Below are 20,340 nucleotides of genomic sequence, written 5' to 3'. Positions count from 1 at the left end.
TATACTATTACCTGGCCACCTGAGCACTTCAGACTGGAACTATGACCAGGTTGTACAATGCCACATATACCAGTCACAGAGAATTAAGGTATGTCTGTGATTGGCATATGTTGGCATACATGGGCCAATGTTTTAATGCATACATTGAAAAGTAATTTAAAAAATGAGAAGCTATAGCACTCATTAAATAATGTGAAATTTGTTTTAAAAACAGAAGTTTTTAAAATTTTTAATTACCAGAAGTTTCTAGTCATAAAAATACATCAACAAAATTGAGAAGTCCAACATGCAATAACATTCAAAGTAAAAGTTACCATTTACTGACTCTTTATATGCTGGGTTCTAGCATGATACATAAATGCTTTATATCAAGTAATTCTTTTAATCTCCAAAGCAACTCGAATATGTTGGCATAAGGCTCCACACCCAGCACAGAGCACAGCACAGGGCCTGAACTCATGTCCCTGAGAGCAAGACCTGAGCTGAGATCAAGAGTCGGACACTCACCTGCCTGAGCCACCAGGCACCCCAGTCTGGTTTGGTTTTTAAAAGGTCATTTCTAGCCCAAAAGCAAAAAAAAACTTTAAAGAAAAAAGTTTTTTTTTAAGTTTTACAGTTTTTTTTTTAACTTTTATATGTCAGAAGGAACTGAACTGAAATGAAGACACATGATAAATTAGTGATTATGGCATAAATGACAGAGAAATGATGGATATCCTCAGTATGTCTATGTATCTTAGAGAGTGTTATTTCTATTTTATGTCACATTTATCAATCGGTTTTTTTCTGCCTTTGAAGTCATACGTAGAAAGGTCTTCACCCATATTTTCCTTTCATTTTCTGACTCGGAAGCATTCAGTGCACCTGGAGTTCGGCAGGCGTGGACTAGGCGGCTGTCACGACGTCGTTAAACCCTTCCGTGCTTTCATCGTTCCTTTTCATTTACTAAGTATTCACCCATGTCTGTCTGTTTCCAAACTTTCGGTTTTATGCCGTCAGCCTGTGCCGGCAAAGGCTATTTCCAGTATTGCACTTTATTTATACCTCGAAAGGTTTCCTTGCTTATTCTCTTAAATGTATTCCTTCTCGTGAACGTCACATGCGTTCAGCCAGTGTTTTACCCCATTCCCACAGGAGGCACATGGGGCCCGACTGACGGTATGTTTGTGAACGAGTGTGGGACTGATGCGGCTGTACCGGTGACCTCCCTTCTGTGTTGGTGGACGCCTCGCCTTTCGTGCAAGCACAGCGTCTGTTTTCCGCGGGGGCTTGGACGCAGTGCATTGCATTTATTCCCATCAGTTTTTTATCTTGTTGCTATGGAGAATGAGTGTGTTAACTCCATTGAGGTTTTCTGCTATAAGCCACGATGTTAATGTGGTAAACCAGCAATAATGTGGGAGTGTCATCCTACCAAACTATGAACTCTGTTATGAATTTTGACATACTTGTGAACTATAAAATTGTAACAAACTTCATTTTTTAATTACCCAAAGTAGTATGTGTATTTAAAATTTTCACCTGTTTTATAAATTTTCACTTCACCTTATGATAGTTTCAGATCTGTAGGGCAGGTTTGAGTACAGACTGTTGTTCAGTGAGACCAAAATGTTAATCAAGAAATGTATGTCCAGGGGCGCCTGGGTGGCTCAGTGGGTTAAAGCCTCTGCCTTCGGCTCAGGTCATGATCCCAGTGTCCTGGGATTGAGTCCCGCATCGGGCTCTCTGCTCAGCGGGGAGCCTGCTTCCTCCTCTTTCTCTGCCTGCCTCTAGGCCTACTTGTGATCTGTCTGTCAAATAAATAAATAAAATCTTAAAAAAAAAAAAAACAAACTTATGTCCATGAAAAATATGATCAAGGTAGGCCCTTGATTGTGTTTGTACAACTTGGAGTGGATTCCTACCACCTATAGTTTACAAAGCCGTTTACTAAATGATTAAAATCTTTCTAACCTAACTGCACAGGAGATTTAATTGTAAGTTAATGACTGTGTGGTTTAGAAAACTAACCAGAACCCAGAGGTTGGGGCTTCAGCAGCCTCCTTTCATGTGGCTGGAGACTCATGATTGATGCGACCTTGGATAAGCGACTTCTTCTTTCCATGCCTCCCTTTGATCAGCAAAATAGAATAAGGAATTCTGATGTAACCGAGGGATGTTCTTCCCTTTGGGATTAACAATTTGTGGATTGCTACATGGCTTTAAATGGTAAAGTATCATAAAAGCACTTAGAAGCCAGAGCAGTTATTTGTCCATAGGTCTTCAAGGTAAAATTCAGAGTGATGTGGAAAGACCAGCTTTCTGATCAGGGAAGCACTTTATGCGGCTACTCATGAAGGAAGCGTCTTTGATGTAGGGTGATCATAACATGTATTGTCTAATCGAGGACCTTTTTGAAAGGCAGTTCCAATCAGAGAAGATGCTAGGACAAAAGGCATAAACCAGAACTCTCATTGGCACACTGGGATTGTAGGCTTTCTGTATACGTGGGAGCCAGGGAAATGGGAAGTTTGCTTCTCCGTATCTCTTCCTCATGGGATGTTTACTGAACTGAGTTCATTTGTGTCATGTATAGACCTTAGGAGGTACGGTCTCAATTCATACTTTTTCACCTTCTGTTTTAGGTACTTATTCTCATAGCAAATGATTATAGTATGTATTACTTGCTGACATTGTGATAGGATTTCAGAATCAAAAGGAGACATATCTCCTATCCTCATTGAGCTCACAATAAGGTTCAGAGGTCAAGTATCTTAGCATGAATATAGAATCTGCTGTATTTGGATGCTCCTAATTGTGACATACCCATTTTTGTGATTGTAGGAATAAATGACAGCATCTGTGGTATGAGACATTCAATGATGTTATTTCACTGGTAATATCCCTGATTAGCAGTAACTCTAAAGATCTTAAATTTGAACTTTAAAGAAAGCATTAATGGCAAAATGTATAGCTAAACTAGTAATCAAAGAAGTACTAGTTTTTTTACTACGGGCAAATACTTTTTTAAATTATGTTTTAAATTAACAAAAAATGTATTATTTGCCCCAAGGGTATAGGTCTGTGAGTCATCAGGCTTACACACTTCATAGCACTCACCATAGCACATTCCCTCCCCCGATGTCCATAATCCAATCATCCTATCCCTACCCACCATCTGCAGCAACCCTCCATTGTTCCATGAGATTGAGAGTCTCTTATGGTTTGTCTCCCTCCTGATCCCATCTCGTTTGGTTTGTTCCTTCCATTCCCTCCACAACCCCCTGCCCTGCCTCTCAAATTCCTCATATCAGAGAAATCATATGATAATTGTCTTTCTCTGATTGACTTATTTTGCTTAGCATAATATCCTCTAGTTCCATCCATGTTGTTGCAAATGGCAAGATTTTGTGTGTTTTTGATGGCTGCATAGTATGTGTGTGTGTGTGTATCACATCTTCTTTATCCATTCATCTGTTGGTGGACATCTAGGCTCTTTTCATAGTTTGGCTATTGTGGACATTGCTGCTATGAACATTCGAGTGCACATGCCCCTTCGGACCACTACGTTTTTATCTTTAGGGTTAATACCCAGTATTGCAACTGCTGGGTCATAGGGTAGCTCTGTTTTCAACTTTTTCAGGAACCTCCGTGCTGTTTTCCAGAGTGGCTGCACCAGCTTGCATTCCCACCAACAGTGTAGGAGGGTTCCCCTTTCTCCACATCCTCGCCAGCATCTGTCATTTCCTGACTTGTTAATTTTAGCCATTCTGACTGGTGTGAAGTGGTATCTCACTGTGGTTTTGTTTGTTTTTTGTTTTCTGTTTTTTTTTTTTTTTTAAAGATTTTATTTATTTGACAGAGAGAGACACAGTGAGAGAGGGAACACTAGCAGGGGGAGTGGAAGAGGGAGAAGCAGGCTTCCCACTGAGCAGGGAGCCCGATGCGGGGCTCGATCCCAGGATCCTGAGATCATGACCTGAGCCGAAGGCAGACGCTTAACGACTAAGCCACCCAGGTGCCCCTCACTGATTTTGATTTGTATCTCCCCGATGCCTAGCGATATGGAGCACTTTTTCATGTGTCTGTGCCCATCTGGATGTCTTCTTTGCTGAGATGTCTGTTCATGTCTTCTGCCCATTTCTTGGCTGGATTATTTGTTCTTTGATAAGTTTGATAAGATTTTGGATACTAGAAGGACAAAGAATTTTTTAAGTATCACTGTCTGCTGCTGGTAAAGCTACGGTTAAACAGCTTTACCCTTATATTGCTATTGGTAGCTACATGGAAACAGGTATGTAAGCCATGGGTTTTTCCCATTTGTTCCAGAATTCTGCTTCTTATAATCTAACCAAAGGGGGAGATGGCCACAGGACTGCAAAATAGAAAGTTATCTGCACAGATGTTCATTGAAGGAGTATGTAGGGTAATTAAATCGGAAATAACATGCATGTCAAAGGTATATCTGATGATCCCTCCTCTGACAAGGCTTTTTGGATACCTGTGGTCTGCATCAGAGGTCCTTCCGTATGTGTGTTTGCCTAGCATTTTGCTTCCTGCTAACACAGTAGCATAGCCAAGAGCTGATACAGCCCTGCTCCTGGGGCAAGTTACTCATTTCATCGATCCAGGTTTCCTCCTTCCATAAGATGAACTGCCTGGCCTGTCAGATGGCACGGTGTCCAACAATGAGTGATTGCGCAACAAGAGATAGCAATTATTATTATTATCGCCCATTGTCTTTTGCTCATATATATGTCCCCATAAGACTGTCTTGCCCAGCACATAAAAGCTCCTCCATTAATCATTTTTGAGGAAAAAGAGGGAAGGGTTTCATGAGATAAATTATGGTTCACGCACTCTGTGCAAAAGTATATAACCTTTTTTTAAATGATGGTGGAGACCTCAGCAATGGAGTCCAGCCTCGGTTGCATATAGGAATCGCCTAGACCATTTTTAAAATACCAATGCCCAGAGCTATCCTTAGAGATTCTAATGATTTTTCTTTTGAAATAACTTCAAACTTATAGAAAAGTTGTAAGTAGAGTAAAAAAAATTTCAGGAACATTTGGGATTAAGCTGCCACCATAATGCCCCATATCTCTGAGTACTTCAGTGTATATATTTTTTTAACATAAAGGGGCATTTTGCTACACAACCACATTATGAGTACCCAGATCGGGAAATGAACACAGATACATTGTCATCATAAAAATTTAAACTCCACTCAAATATCTCCCCTGTCTCCATGATGTGTTTTAGTAGCAGAAGAGTCCAGGTCAGGAGCCTTCATGGCGTTCCGTTCTCTGCTTAGTTTCTCTCAATGTAGAACTTCCCTCCGATTTTCCTTGACTTTTGGGGCCCTGGTACTTTTGACAGTAACAGGCAGAGATTAATATAATTGGCCCATTTAAACCTTTGCTCACCAGAAGTTTTTCTAGATGGTTTCTGTGCACATTTCTAACAAGACACCAACACGCTGACTTTGCTGAACAGCGTATAGAGCGATAGCAGAGTGCTGCTGTGTGAGGTCTGCGACCCAGTGTCCGACCCGGTGTCCTTGCCAGCCCTGCTCTGCTCCCTCCGCTGCTCACGGCACTTCCCGGTTCCGCGCTCTCCTTCCCTCACCTTCCCCAGAGCCACTGCGCTGCTCACGGTGCTTCCCCAGCCCGTTCTCAGGACCCTCGTTTTCTGATTATCTTCGCGGGAAGAACCAGCACTTCACATGTGCAGAAATTGAAATTCCCAAAGTTGCTAAATAGGTAGACAATGGAAAATATGTTTGAATTTTGAATTCTGCTCATCAAAATGACACATCATTCATTCATTCATCCAGTTACACTTTTTTTTCTTTTTTTTCTTTTTTTAATTTTTTATTTTTTATAAACATATATTTTTATCCCCAGGGGTACAGGTCTGAATCACCAGGTTTACACACTTCACAGCACTCACCCAAGCACATACCCTCCCCAATGTCCATAATCCCACCCCCTTCTCCTAAACCCCCTCCCCCCAGCAACCCTCAGTTTTTTTGTGAGATTAAGAGTCACTTATGGTTTGTCTCCCTCCCAATCCCATCTTGTTTCATTTATTCTTCCAGTTACACTTTTTAACATCAAAAACCACGCTGGGGACGCAGCAGCGAGCAGGGACGCACAGCCCCGCGCTCACGGAGCTCACCTCGCAGGAGACTGCAGTCGTGGTCCTTGTTTCTTAGGATCATGAAAATATGGATTTTCCCTCTCTTTCGGTCTCCCAAATGTTCTGTAAATTGGTTATATCACTTTTGTGGTTATAAAAAAAGAATGTTTACTGTTTATAAAATAGGGGCACCAGTGTGGCTCAGAGTTGGGCATCAGACTCTTGATTTCAGCTCGGGTGGTCATTCTCAGGGCTGTGACATGAAACCCGGTGTAGGGCTCCACACTCAGCTCCTTGAGGTTCGCTCTCACCCTCTCCCTCTGCCCTTCCCCACACCTGCACGTGCTCTCTCTCACTAAAATAAATAAACAGGTGTCTTAAAACATTTATAAAATATTTCGTTGTAGATACAAATAGTCAAGCAAAACAAATCTAAAATTGGATATATAATTATTTCTGTGTTAATTCTTGTTCTAGTATACTCTGGAAGAGAATTAATCAAGCATTAACCAGAAGTAAACAAGGTGTAGGAGTAAGTTAATTGGACAAGCCTGGATTTCTTGGCCGTGGTTAGCATGGGTCTCTGCACACACTGACTCTTATAATTTATCTTTAGTTTTAGTTTGTATCTCAAAGGAAGAGTTGTGGTTTTTACTAGTACATCGTCAAAGAGGGAACAACTTGTTCAAAGACAAAAGCAAACAGCTTTCTCTAAGGGATTTAAAAATAGTTTGGTAAGGCTGAGACTGACCTTGAGGTGCATAATGACGAGTTAAGGCTAGGAAAGTCATCAAGGGCCTTGTGAAATGTTGAGACATCTGAATTTTATCCAGAGGGCAAGAGGAATCCAAATAAATGTTTTACACAGGGGACTAGCACAGTCATATCTGTGTCACAGGGATCACTCTGACTGCAGGAGAAGAGATCAACGGGTTAGGGAGGATAAGGGGAGACAGTCAGTCTGGAGGGAGAGAGACCGGTAGAAGGTTGTGCAGGTAATTTAGGGCAAGATTCTGGTAGTCTGAACGGATGTGATAGTAGGAATAGCTCAAAGCACTGAGCTTCAGAAGACATTTATGGGGCTGAACTGACAGCCTCAGAGACTAGTTGGATGTGGAGGGTAGCCGTGGCAATGAGATGAGATTAACTCCCTTCTCCAAGTGAAGGTGATGGAGGCTACCGTCGTTGTCTGTGATACCCAAATTTTGAAAACCAGAGTTCTTCCATAAATTCGATGGCAAAGCCTAACCTGATCTTCTGTATAATTTTTCTACAACCTACATAGTGTGATTGTTCACACTGCTTAGAAGTATTAATGTTTGAAAGTATGTGTGGGAAATTCCCCGGCTCCTGGTACAACACAGAACACGTGTGCTGTGTATATTCAGTGACTTCTCCATGATATGGAGCATGGACACCCTATTATTAGTCCAAGCTCCAAAACATCTGCCACCAGGAATTTGAATAAAGGACAGTGGAGAAGGTTTGAAACAGCCATGGAGAAAGAGCTGATCATAAAATACAGATTTCTGGGTGATATTTAGGACTCAGCTGATTTGAGATACTATGTGTGTCATGAACTGACTGTTTTCCTTGTATGCACATGGAAGGAGCAGCGTGAAGGTTTGGCAGGTGGGCGCACAAAGCAAGACCACTGAGGAGGTTTATGAGTCATGTGTCATGGAAGATACGGTGGGAGGAGGTGCTGGAATAAAAGAAAGTCCGAGGAACTGGAAGCCTTTCTGAGGCTTATGGACGGGGTCCTGGAACACCAGAGGTGGGAGTTGTGGTCAGCCTAGACTCGTCTCCGATCAGAACTTCAGAGGAGGAGCTCCTCGTGGATGGTAAGGTTCAGGGTGTGGCCATGGAAGAGGGGACCAGCATGGAATGGAAACCACCAGAGTTGTGGAGCCTTCAGTGATGAACGAAATTCAAGTCCCTGTGTCACGGCTGGGAGTGGAGAGGAAAATGGTGATCCAAAGCCTAAAGTTTTTTTTTTGTTTTTGTTTTTAAGATTTTATTTATTTATTTGACAGATCACAAGTAGGCAGAGACGCAGACAGAAAGAGAGAGGGAAGCAGGCTCCCCGCTGAGCAGAGAGCCCGATGTGGGGCTCCATCCCAGGACCCTGAGATCATGACCCACGCCAAAGGCAGAGGCTTAACCCACTGAGCCACCCAGGTGCCCCTAAAGCCTAAAGTTTTCAGCGAAAGTAGAGTTAGTGAACCTGTGATGTGACAGCAACAAGGAGAAATGAATTATCTAGCCAGATGGCAGAGGTCAGAGTCCACTTCCTACTTCTACAGTCCTTCACCCACGGCCCCAAAGACGTGATGCCTTCAGGGATATCCAGGTTTCATTTAAGGCTGGGGGCCTGGTGAAGAAGTGCAGGTTTCAAGGCAGTTTACTTTGAGACTGAGGGGCTGGAGGAAGCAAGGACAGTGAGAGACTGATGGAGGGAAGAGGGACCCCAGAGCCATGGGAGTAAAAAGATGAGGGTAAATAGGTGACCAGAACGGCCTCCCTCTTCCAGTTAGTAGTTGCTTTCCTGCCCCATAGTTAGTGGTTTGAATTGGGCAGTCGGCCTGGTAGAGCAGCTCCACAGCCTCCAGAACCCAGGCTCCGCCATTTCATCCTCACCAACAGTCTTAGTGGGTTGCCTTGTGGCCCCCGCATGCTTTTGGAGCTACATTGATCAGGCGATTCTGATATAGACCATTAAACTTGCATTTGGAAACTGCTGTATGTTTTGGAGAAAAGTTGGCTGTGGTTCTGCTTTTGAGGAAACCTAGACCCTGTCAGTGGGCCGGCCAAGAGGTTATCTTGCTTCCAGGCCCTAGAATTGGAAACAGTGGCAACCTCTGGGATTTGAAGGGATCTGTAGCCCCTCGCGATGGATTCAGCTGCCACCAAGTGTTACAATGCCTCCAGGGCAGGCCAGCCTCTGACTGGGGGGCTCTGTGGCCTCCTGGGAAGGAGCCAGTCATGACCTGGTTGATCACCTGGATTTCTTGGACATTTCCGTGTTGAGGCTGCCATACACCCTCTCCGGGAATGACTAGAGGCCTGGCTGTGTGTGTGTGTGTGTGTGTACACACACACGTATTAATGTGTTTCAGGGCTGACAAGGACAGAGGCCTTGGTCTCTCATGCTGAGAACAGTCCTCGTCAGGTTCTTCAGCTTTGCACTCACCACTTAACAGGGACATGTGATGCACGGGTGTGCGAGAGACTGAGCCATATCTCTCCCCGCTGCTGACTGTGTAAGTGCCTTGAGGGTCTGGATCTCTCAGACTTTAGAATCTCTAGCCCCTGCCTAGCATCCCACAGGCTTTTAGTCAATGTCTGCTATTGGGGGAGCATTTCATGAATGAGGACAGCGTGCTTCCATCCCACTTCTTTTTCCACGCAGCTGAGGTGTCATACCCTGATGAGGTGCGCCCCACTTTCTAGTGCCACATCCCCCTACTTCCTCCATTTACCAGTTGTCGGAAAAGTCTACTGCTTGTGTCCCTGCTGGCTATGCACAGCTAAAACCTGAGCTCTGTGTGTGCAGAAAGCTGATGGTTTGCACAGGTTTTTGTCCTCTCAAAGGTAGTAGTTTGAGAGTCTCTCCATTAACCTTAAAAATATCCTGAAAATATAATTAGTGTTAGGCCATCAAATTCTAATTCTTTATGGCCCAGTTAGTAGTGAAGAATTGATATTTTCTCAGATAAAGGAATCTTGGTCTAAGGAGCAGTTTCCGGTTCCTGCCGCCCTGTCACGTGGAGAGCCCCTCCTGCTGGAGTACTCTGATTACTTTACCCCAGGTGGTCCACACACTGCCTAAGCAAGGGACCCTTGTATGTCTCTTGTTGAGCACACGTAGGAATTTAGTTTTCCGTTCACAGCAGTAATGGATCTCTACTCACAAAGTCTTAGAAAAACTTGCTCCCAATAGTCATAGTAACTGTTCACTTCACAGAAGTGTCTCCATCCACTGGTGCTGTCATAGCCAGGCGGTCACTGTCAGGGCTGTCACTGCCGCATTCCATGCAGGGAGTTTTCAGGCCCGTAGGTCCCCCGTTCTCAGATACAGCCCCGGCTCCAGCTTTCTTCGCGTTGGTTATCTTCAATCTAGAAGGTGACAAGCCTTATGGACTTAAGTATTTAGTGTGATTGATGCCACTTTATTTTTTTATTGAAGTGCAGTTACCTTATCATGTCTTACTAGATTCACGTGTACACATACATTACTCCATGCTCACCGCGTGGAGCTGCTACCATCTGTCACCAGACGACCTTATCACGGTGTCCTTGACTATCGTCCCTGTGCTGTACGTTTCATCTCCGTGACTTATTTTATAGCTGGAGGTTTATACCTCTGAATTCCCCAGTTTTTTGTCCTTTCTCAAACCCACAACCTTCTCGCAACCACCAGTCTGTTGTCGGTGTTTGGTTTTTGTTTGTGTGTTTTGTTTTTTTAGATTCCACATGTAAGTGAAATCACGTGGTATTTGTCTTTCTTTGTCTTAGTTCACTAGTATTATGCCTCTGGGTCCGTGCACGTTGTTGCAAGTGCCATGATCTCGTGCTTTTCTGTGGCGCTGTAGCAGGTCACTGTTCAAAGATGCTGCCTCTTCTTTCTCCGTTTGTCTATCGATGGACACTTGAGTTCTTTGATATCTTGACTATTGCCAGTAATGCTGCAGTAAACACAGGCGCATCTATCTTTTCCATTTACTGTTTTTGTTTCCTTCGGGTAGATGCCCAGTGGAGGAATTACTGGGCCATATGGTATTTCTGTTTTTAATTTTTTGAGGACCCTCCATACCGTTTTCCACAGTGGCTGCGCCGATTCGCGTCCCCACCAGCAGCGTGGGAATTTCCCTTTTTCCCACATCCTCGCCAACACCGTTCTTTCTCGTCTTTTCGACACTCGCCATTCCGACAGGTTGAGATCTCACTGTGGTTTTGATTTGTATTTCCCCGGTGATCAGTGATGTCGAGCACCTTTTCATGTGTCCGTTGGCCGTGTGGATGTCTTCTTTGGAAAAATGTCTCTTCAGGTCCTCTGCCTGTTTTAATCAGATTGTTTGTGGGTTTTTTGCTGTTGACTTGTAGAAGTTGTTTATATATTGTGGGTATGAACCCCTTTATTGGATATGTCATAGCAAATGCCTTCTTCCGTTCAGTAGGTTATCTTTTTGTTTTGTTGATGGTTTTGTTGGCTGTGCAGAAGTGTTTTTGTTTTAAGCTTTTATTTATTTATTTGACAGAGAGAGAGATCACAAGCAGGCAGAGAGAGAGAGGAGGAAGCAGGCCCCCTGCTGAGCAGAGAGCCCGATGTAGGGCTTGATCCCAGGACCCTGAGATCATGACCTGAGCCAAAGGCAGAGGCTTCAACCCACTGAGCCACCCAGGCGCCTTTGTGCAGAAGTGTTTTATTGTGATACAATCCCAGTAGTTTACTTTCGCATTTGTTTCCCTTGCCTGAGGAGACTTCTCTATTAAAAAACAAATGTTGCTATGTCCAGTGTCAGCAAAATCACTGCCTCTGTTCTTTTCTAGGATTTTTATGGTTTCACATCTCACACGTAGTCTAATCCATTTGAGTTTATTTTTCTTTTTAATTTTATTTATTTATTTGACAGACAGAGACCACAAGCAGGCAGAGAGGCAGGCAGAGAGAGAGAGGAAGCAGACTCCCTGCTGAGCAGAGAGCCTGATGCGGGGCTCGATCCCAGGACCCTGAGATCATGACCTGAGCCGAAGGCAGAGGCTTTAGCCCACTGAGCCACCCAGGCGCGCCCCATTTGAGTTTATTTTTCTTTGTGTTGGAAGAAGGTGGCCCAGTTTTGCAAATAACTGTCCTGTTTTCTAAACCCTATTTACTAAAAAGACTGCCTTTTCCCCATTGTTTATTCTTGTCTCTTCCATGATAGATTAATTGAGCACATGAACATGGGTTTATTTCTAGGCTCCCTACCTGTTCTCTTGATCTCTGTGTCTACTTTTGTGCCAGTAGCATACTGCTTTGATTGCTCTGGCTCTTTAGTATGTCTTGAAATCTGTGCTTATGAGAACTCCAGCTTTGACCCTCATTCTCAAAATTGTTTTGGCTATTCAAGGTATTTTGTGTTTCCATACAGATTTTAGGATTACTTGTTTTAATTCTGTGAAGAACATTGTGGGTATTTTGATAGGGATTGTATTGAATCTGTACATTGCTTTGGGTAGTATGGGTATTTTAATGATATTAATTCTTTCAGTCCATGAACATGGTATATCTTTCTATTTGTTGTGTCATCTTCAGTTTTAATATTTTCAATATTTTATAGTCTTCAGGGTACCAGTCTTTCTCCTCCTTGATTAAGTTTATTCCTAGATATTTTATTATTTTTTGTGCAAATTTAAATGGTATTGTACTCTTCATTTCTCTTATTCCTATTTTGTTACTAGTTAGAAACCACAGATTCCTATATATTAACTTTCTATCATGTAACTTTACGGAATTCATTTATCAGACCTGATAGTGTTCTGGTAGAGTATTTCAGATTTTCTATGTATAGTAACATGTTATCTGAAAACAGTGAGTGTTACTTATCTCTTACCAAATTTTTATTTCTTTTTATTGTCTTGATTGCTGCATGTAGGATTTCTAGTACATTGTTGAATAAAAGTGGTGAGAGTGGACTTCCTTAAAAGGAAAAGCTTTAAGTTTTTTACCGTTGAGTAATATTAGCTGTGGGTTTATGTTGAGGCATGTTTCCTTTAAACCCACTTTGTTTAGTTTTTATCATGAATGGATGTTGTATTTTGTGAGATGTTTTTTCTGCACTTAATATTAATATAATCACATGCTTTTTATCATTTCTCTTATGAAAGGGATGTATCACACTGATTGATGAATATTGATCTATCCTTACATATTGGGAATAAGTCCCACTTGATTGTGGGAAATGATATTTTTAGTGTACTGCTAGATTCAGTGTGCTCATATTTTTCTGAGGATTCTTACACCTATGTTCATCAGGGATATTGGCTCTAATTTTTTTTTTTTTTTTTTTTTTTTTGCAATGTCTTTATCTGGTTTGGTGTCAGGGTAATTAATGCTGGCCTCATACAATAAATTTGGAATCTTTCTTCCCCCTATTTTTGGAATAGTTTGAGAATAGGTATTAACTCTGCTTTAAATGTTTGCTGGAATTCATCTATAAGGCCCTGTGGGTCCTGGATTTTGTTGGGCGATTTTTAATTACTGATTTAATTGCTAGTAATTGGTCTGTTCAAAGTTTCTATTTCTTCCTGATTCAGATTTGGAAGATTATATGTTTCTAAGAATGCATCCATTTTTCCTAGGCTGTCCAGTTTGTTGGCAGGTGACTTTTCATGCTATTCGCTTATGAATGTTTGCATTTCAGTAGTGCCTGTTGTTATTTCTCCTCCTTCATTGCTGATTTTATTTATTTGTGTTTCTTTTTTTCTTGATAGTCTGGCTATGGGTTTGTCGATTTTATTTCTCTGTTTAAAGAGCAGCTCTTGGTTTCATCGGTCCTTCCTATTGTCTCGTAGCCTCTATTTCATTTATTCTGCTCTAATCTTTATGATGTGCTTCTTTCAGCTAGCTTTGGGCTTGTTTTCCCTGGCTCCTTTGGTGTGGAGTTACGTTGTTCATATGAGATTTTTATTTTTCTCAACATAGGCCTGGATCCCTATAAATCTCCCTCCTAGAATCGCTTTTGCTTCATCGAAGGTTTTGAACCCTTGTGTTTGTGTTTTCATTTGTCTCCAGGTATTATTTTATTCCTTTTGATTTCTTGGTTAACCCGTTAATTGATTAATAACGTGCTGTTCAGCTTCTATGTGTCTGTTCTCTCCGCAACTTTTTCTTGTAATTGATTACTAGTTTCTACCGTTGTGGTTGGAAAAGATGCTTGATATTGTTTCAGTCTTGTATTTGTTGAGACTTATTCTGTGGCCTAACATGTGATCTGTCTTGGGAAATGTGCCATGTGCACTTGAAAAACATGTATATTCTGTTTTTGGGTGGAATGTTCTGTATCTGTGTATAGGTCCCTGTGCTCTAATGTGTTGCTCAAAGCCACTGTTTCCTTGTTATTTTCTGTCTGGGCGATATATCCATTGATGTAAGTGGGATGTTAAAGTTCCCTGCAATTACTGTATTACTATCAAGTTCTCCCTTTTTGTCTGTTAATGTTTGCTTCATGTACTTAGGTGCTTGTCCGTTGGCTACATAGATGTTCACATTGTTCCATTCTGTTGTCGGGTCGCTCCCTTTAGAGTTACCTTGTGGGGCTGCTCTCTGTCTCTGCTGTAGTTTCTGGTTCACAGTCTACTTTGACGGAAGTATCGCTTATATCTGATACACGTTTACTCTGGCGGAACTATTGCTTATATACTTTTTGTTTCCATCTATGCAGTATGTTTTCCATCCCTTCACTATTGGCCTCTGTGTGTGTCTTTAGGTCTGAAAGGAGTCTCTTGTGGGCAGCACATTTTTTGGTTCTTTTTTTTTTTTTTTCCCAATCCCTTCAGTCATTCTCTCTTTCATTTGGAGCAGTGAGTCTATTTCTACTTAAAGCAATTGTTGGTAGCTTTGTACTTACTGCCGTTATATCGTGTTCTGGGTTTTGGTTGTTTCGTTTCTTATTGTTGTTTGCGGTTCTGCTGTTTTTATCTCTCCTTCTTTTGCTCTCTCCCTTGTGGTTTGGTGGCATCCTTTAGTGTTAAGCTTGGATTCCTTTCTTTTTACATTGAGTTCAGACACGTCCTGAAAACACTAAATTGTTACCTCCCCTCCCCATTTTATGTATATAATGTTATATTTTACAACCTTTTGTTTTGTGTATCTCTTTCCTAATTTTTATAGATAAAATTGATTTTACTGCTTTTGTGTTTTAACTTTCATATTGGCTTTGTAAGTGGTTAATCTGTACCTTTACTATATGTTTGCTTACCTGTGAAATTTTTTTTCATAATATTCTTACTTCTGGTGATGGCTGTTTCTTTTTACTTAAAGAATTCCCGGGGCACCTGGGTGGCTCAGTTATTAAGCATCTGCCTTCGGCTCAGGTCATGATCCCAGGGTCCTGGGATCAAGCCCCACACGAGGCTCCCTGCTTGGCAGGAAGCCTGCTTCTCCCTCTCCCACTCGCCCTGCTTGTGTTCCCTCTCTCGCTGTGTCTCTGTCAAATAAATAAATAAAAACATTAAAAAAAGAATTCCTTTAACACTTGTGTAAGTCTGGTTTAGTGTAGATGAACTTTGTAAACTTTTGTTCATCTGGGAAATTTATCTTTCCTATTCTTTTTTAAAAAATTCTTTTAAAGATTTATTTATTATTTTAGAGTGAAAGAGAGAATGCACATGTAGGGGGAGGGGCAGAGGGAGAGAGATTCTCAAGCAGACTCCATGCTGAGCATGGAGCCTGATGCAGGTTTCTGTCTCACCACCTTGAGATCATGACCTGAGCCAGAATCAAGAGTCAGACACTTAACTGACTGAGCCATCCAAGTTCCCCTCTCTCCTTCTGCTCTTAATGATCATCTTGCTGGATAGAGTGTTCTTGTTGGTTTTGTTTTGTTTGGTTTGGTTTGGTTTGGTTTGGTTTGGTTTGGTTTTCCCAACGCTTTGAATATATCACACCACCCTCTGCTGACACGCAAAGTTTCTGCTTAAAATCAACTGAAAGCCTTATGGGGTTTCCCTTGCAAGTAACTGTTTATTTTTCTCTTGTCACTACTTTTAGCATTTTAATTATTACATGCCTTGGTCTGGTCCTCCTTGGGTTCATCTTGTTAGGGCTCTTTGTGCCTCTTCGACTTGGATGTCTGTTTTCTTCCCCAGAGAAGAGAAGTTTTCAGCTATTACTTCTTCAAATAAGTTTTCTGCCCCATTCTCTCTCTCTTCTCCTTCTGGTATCCCTATAATGTGAATTTTATTACACTTAATGATGTCACTGAGTTCCCTTAACCTATTCTCATTTTTTAATATTCTCTCTCACTCTCTTTTTTTTTTTTTTCCTGATCAATTCAGTTGCTTTCTATCTTCCTGTCTCCCAGATCACTGGTCTGGTCTGCAGTCTCTAATCTGCATTGATTCCTTTTAGTTTATTATTTTTTTAATTTTTTAAATTTATTTTCAGCTTAACAGTATTCATTGTTTTTGCACCACACCCAGCGCTCCATGCAATCCGTGCCCTCTCTAATACCCACTGCCTAGTACCCCAACCTCCCACCACCCGCCCCTTCAAAACCCTCAGATTGTTTTTCAGAGTCCATAGTCTCTCATGGTTCACCTCCCCTTCCAATTTCCCTCAACTCCCTTCTCCTCTCCATCTCCCCTTGTCCTCCATGCTATTCGTTATGCTCCACAAATAAGTGAAACCATATGATAATTGACTCTCTCTGCTTGATTTATTTCACTCAGCATAATCTCTTCAAGTCCCATCCATGTTGCTATTAAAGTTGGGTATTTATCCTTTCTGATGGAGGCATAATACTCCATAGTGTATATGGACCACATCTTCCTTATCCATTCGACTGTTGAAGGGCATCTTGGTTCTTTCCACAGTTTGGCGACCGTGGCCATTGCTGCTATAAACATTGGGGTACAGATGGCCCTTCTTTTCACTACATCTGTATCTTTGGGGTAAATACCCAGGAGTGCAATGGCAGGGTCATAGGGAAGTTCTATTTTTAATTTCTTGAGGAATCTCCACACTGTTCTTCAAAGAGGCTGCACCAACTTGCATTCCCACCAACAGTGGAAGAGGGTTCCCCTTTCTCCACATCCCCTTCAACACATGTTGTTTTCTGTCTTGCTAATTTTGGCCATTCTAAGTGGTGTAAGGTGGTATCTCAATGTGGTTTTAATTTGAATCTCCCTGAGGGCTAGTGATGATGAACACTTTTTCATGTGTCTGATAGCCATTTGTATGTCTTGATTGGAGAAGTGTCTGTTCATATCTTCTGCCCATGTTTTGATATGATTGTCTGTTTTGTGTGTGATGAGTTTGAGGAGTTCATTATAGATCCTAGATATCAACCTTTTGTCTGTACTGTCATTTGCAAATATCTTCTCCCATTCCATGGGTTGCCTCTTTGTTTTCTTGACTGTTTCCTTTGCTGTGCAGAAGCTTTTGATCTTGGTGAAGTCCCAAAAGTTCATTTTCGCTTTTGTTTCCTTTGTCTTTGGAGACATATCTTGAAAGAAGTTGCTGTGGCTGATATCGAAGAGATTATTGCCTATGTTCTCCTCTAGGGCTCTGATGGATTCCTGTCTCACGTTGAGGTCTTTTACCCATTTTGAGTTTATCTTTGTGTACGGTGTAAGAGAATGGTCGAGTTTCATTCTTCTACATATAGCTGCCCAGTTTTCCCAGCACCATTTATTGAAGAGACTGTCTTTTTTTCCACTGTATATTTTTTCCTGCTTTGTCAAAGATTATTTGACCATAGAGTTGAGGGTCCATATCTGGGCTCTCTCCTCTGTTCCACTGGTCTATGTGTCTGTTTTTATGCCAGTACCATGCTATCTTGGTGATCACAGCTTTGCAGTAAAGCTTGAAATCAGGTAACGTGATGCCCCCCTGTTTTATTTTTGTTTTTCAACATTTCCTTAGAGATTCAGGGTCTCTTCTGATTCCATACAAATTTTAGGATTATTTGCTCCAGCTCTTTGAAGAATACTGGTGGAATTTTGATCGGAATAGCATTAAAGTATAGATTGCTCTAGGCAGTATTCTAGTTTATTTTTACTTCTAATTATTCAGTTCCTCAGCTCTGACTGGCTCTGTTTTATATTTCTGTGTCTTTGTTGAAGTTCTTACTGAGTTCATCCACTGCTTTCTCTAGTCCAATGAGTATCTTTATGACCATCACTTTGAATTCTTTTATTGGACATGTTGCCTATCTCCCTTTCATTTAGCTCTTTCACTGCGATTTTGTTGTGTTCTTTCCTTTGGGATACATTCCTCTGTCTTCTCATTGTGTCTCTTGCTTCTCCATATTAGATAGGTCAGCTATATCTCCTGGTCTTAAAACTAGTGTCATAGTGTAAAATAGATCTTATGGTGCCTTCTAGCATAGTGCGTCCTGGTCACCAGAACTAGGCGCTCCAGGGGTGTCTCCACTGTCGGCTGCATGTGCCCTACTGTTGTGGCTGAGCTGTGGCTGCCTTCAGCCCAGCCAGCTGCAATGACCTACTTTGTCTGTTGCGGGCATCCTGGCAGGGTTTGGTCCCGGGCTGTTGACAGGCCTGATGCTGCTGTGGTCTCATTGGTGAACCCTGTCTCCATTTAACCTCTCTGCCACAACTGTGGGCACACCAGAGGGCAGGGCTTGCGCTCTGTGTAGCCAACTAAGTCTCTAGTTGGTGGATAGGGCCAGTAGTCTGCCTGGCTATCCACAGTTAGGCTCTCTGCCACATTTCCGGGGGTGCCAAAGGGAAGGGCTCGCTCCCTGTGTAGCCAGCTATGAGGCCAGGCTGCTGGAACTGTGAGTGGTGTTCTCTCTGCCCCTCCCCAGGGCACGAGTTACTTTGCAGGGGCTCTGATCCCTGCCAGGGCAGCCTTTAGGGTATGGCGGGGCAGGAGCTGCTTCGGAGGGCTGCCTGTTGAGGGGGGCGGGTTGGATGGGGTGGATCCGCAGGGGGACATGGAAGCAGGTACACTGTGCGAACAGGGTGGCTGGAGAGTGATCGTGCCGCCTGCCACAAGCGTCCAGCTACCTAGACTGGGGAGCGGAAGAGAAATGGGCCTGCCTGCTCTTTTGTCCCGGGATAAACCTCGTGAAGGCCCCCGCCCCTCTGGCACATGTTCCAGGATTAGTCAGTAACTTCATACACATGCCAGGTGCTTTTCACCTGCTTCTGTGTCTGTCTTAGGCTGGATTATCTGTCATTCCGGTTCTCTGAGAAGAGGGACTCCGCTTCTCACTGCCCTTCAGCTGTCCCAGAATTCAGCCCACCGAGTTTTAAAATTCTGAGTTAAGACCTGATAATTTTCAGAATTCACAAAGTTAAGCCCCACTGAAAACCAGGCGTTGTAGAGACTCACCTTACCAACACCAGCACCTAGTGCCTGGGCGCGTGGGGAGGGTCTGCTCTGCTCCGCTCCGCGTGTGGGGCGGGTCCACTCGGGTCCACTCGGCTCCGCCCGGCGTGTGGGCCTCTCCGCCCGGCGTGTGGGCCTCTCCGCCTCTGTGGCTGGTCTTGCCAGGGCTTTGGTTCCCAGCCTTGTGTCCACCCCTCCCCCCCATTGCTTCCTCGTGGCTTCCTCTCTGCGGCTAACGTGGAAGGTCTGTCCTGCCCGTCTTCGGGTCATGTTCAGTTACTTGCATAGGTGTGGCTGTTACCTTGGTACATGGGGGGGGGGGGCGTGAGGTAAGCCCCAGATCCTCCTTTCCCTGATTGATCCCGCTTTAAGTAGGCATGTGTGAAATCGTTCCTATAGACATTAGTCAATAGATCAGTTTTATTTTGGGAAGACTGCTTAATTAATATGTATGTAAAATCCATATAAAATAACTAGATTCAACATCACTGGATTAAAAAAAACGTTAATGGGATGTTTAAGAATCTCCAGGTATTTTTTCTCAGCTCTGTCTCATACTCCCTGCCTGTTTCCTCACAGTGGTTCTCGGACTTCAGCAGGGGACAGGATCCCTTAGAGGGCCTTGCAAGCCCACAGATTGCTCTACCCCAGAGTTTCCGGTTCAGTGGATCTAACCTGCGTTTCTGACAACTTCCCAGTGAACACTCACACTACTGGGCCAGAGTATCACACTCGGAGAACCCCTGCCTTAAGCCGAGAGCCACTGCACACTCAACACTATTCGTTGAATTGCTTGTTCTCTTGGCTAATTGTTCTCAGATTTAGGATTTCATAGACTTGGAACCTTTCCAAAAACCAAGCAATGAATAGCAGTAACTTCCTGCTGGGGATGCGTAGAAAAATCGACTTCTAAAACAGTTGCCAAATGAGAACAATAAAAAAAATTGTTTCTCATCATCACCATCCTTTTGCTTTGAAAGGACATCTAATTTCCAGTGTCATTTAATATAAATAATGGACTGTCTTTTCAATGGGGTAAACTTGTTTTTACACAAAACTCACTCTGTTTCTCTGCCATGCCAAGGGCATGAGAGTGGAGGCAGTTTGCTACAGGTACACTTGTTTGCATTTTGTGGGTAATTTTAAAGCAATAATAGAAC

At 42.7% G+C, this 20,340-nt stretch overlaps 1 protein-coding gene across 3 annotated transcripts in view; it reads left to right on the top strand.

Moving 5' to 3' along the window:
• The window catches only part of NME7 (NME/NM23 family member 7), a 279,199-nt gene that overhangs the window by 215,692 nt on the left and 43,167 nt on the right, over nucleotides 1-20,340 (top strand). The window lies entirely within an intron of this gene.

The sequence above is a fragment of the Mustela nivalis genome (genome assembly GCF_964662115.1).
Source record: "Mustela nivalis genome assembly, chromosome: 16".
NCBI classification, from domain to species: Eukaryota; Metazoa; Chordata; class Mammalia; order Carnivora; family Mustelidae; genus Mustela; species Mustela nivalis.
The sequence above is the reverse complement of the archived record's forward strand: the minus strand, read 5'-3'. Positions and strand labels throughout refer to the sequence as shown.